Raw genomic sequence first — 970 nt, forward strand, 5'->3', positions numbered from 1 at the left:
GTTTTGCAGAATGAATACACATGGGGACATATTAATACACATGCAGTATATGCATGTATGTCTTCTATGTGTCTATAATTATATTTACATATTGATAAATACAGTTTATAACAATTCTGAAAAATAAATTTAGATGTTTGCCTGCATGTATTATTATGTGCATCATTCCATAGTGCCTGATCTGTGCATACCGATTGTTTTCATCCCTAATCAAATGATGAAATTTCTATAGTCAACTTTCCAAGTATCAAAGCATTTATTTTAAGCATTTTAAGCTTTTATGTGCTTTATATTTTTGAGGCAAATGTATTGGGTATAGAACTAAAGCAGTGAAAATGTTTTTAACCTCTATGTACAAAATCTTTATCAGTTCTAGAATTTCTTTAGTGCTACATGCTAATATTTTGTTCATTCTTTCCCTGGTAAGAGACCTGACCTATCGTCAGAGATTCAAGGTGATTTATCTTCCTTGGACAACCAAGGTGCTTTTCTGCTGCCTTTAGTTGGAGCAAAGAGAAAAAAAATGAAATAAAACATTAATCTCCAACTAGTATATCTGTCTTGAAATGTCATCTCAGTACATACATTTTCATTTCCCATCTAGAAACAAATCATGATGTTACAAATATGAAAAATGAGAGAAATCAAGGAGACCAGAATTCTGCTAATGGAATTCTCCTGTCTGTGGGCCTTTTTAATGTGCAGTAGTATGCACAAAATATTTCCAGTCTTATAGCAATATCGATATGATATTTTAAAGTACAATAAATGTGGATCAATGAAAATGAATATTGCTTGTACTCTGAGAAACACTGAAAAACTTAAGTATAGAATCTGAAAGTTTTCAATATCATTATATAATAACCAATTTATTTGGAAACTAAAAGTGACAGCAGAAGTAATTAAGCAATAATATATCCCAAATATTTCAAAAACATTTGTGTTTTAAGTTCAGTACATAAAATGAAAC

Source organism: Octodon degus, unplaced genomic scaffold (assembly GCF_000260255.1).
Source record: "Octodon degus isolate 3935 unplaced genomic scaffold, OctDeg1.0 scaffold00157, whole genome shotgun sequence".
Classification (NCBI taxonomy): Eukaryota; Metazoa; Chordata; class Mammalia; order Rodentia; family Octodontidae; genus Octodon; species Octodon degus.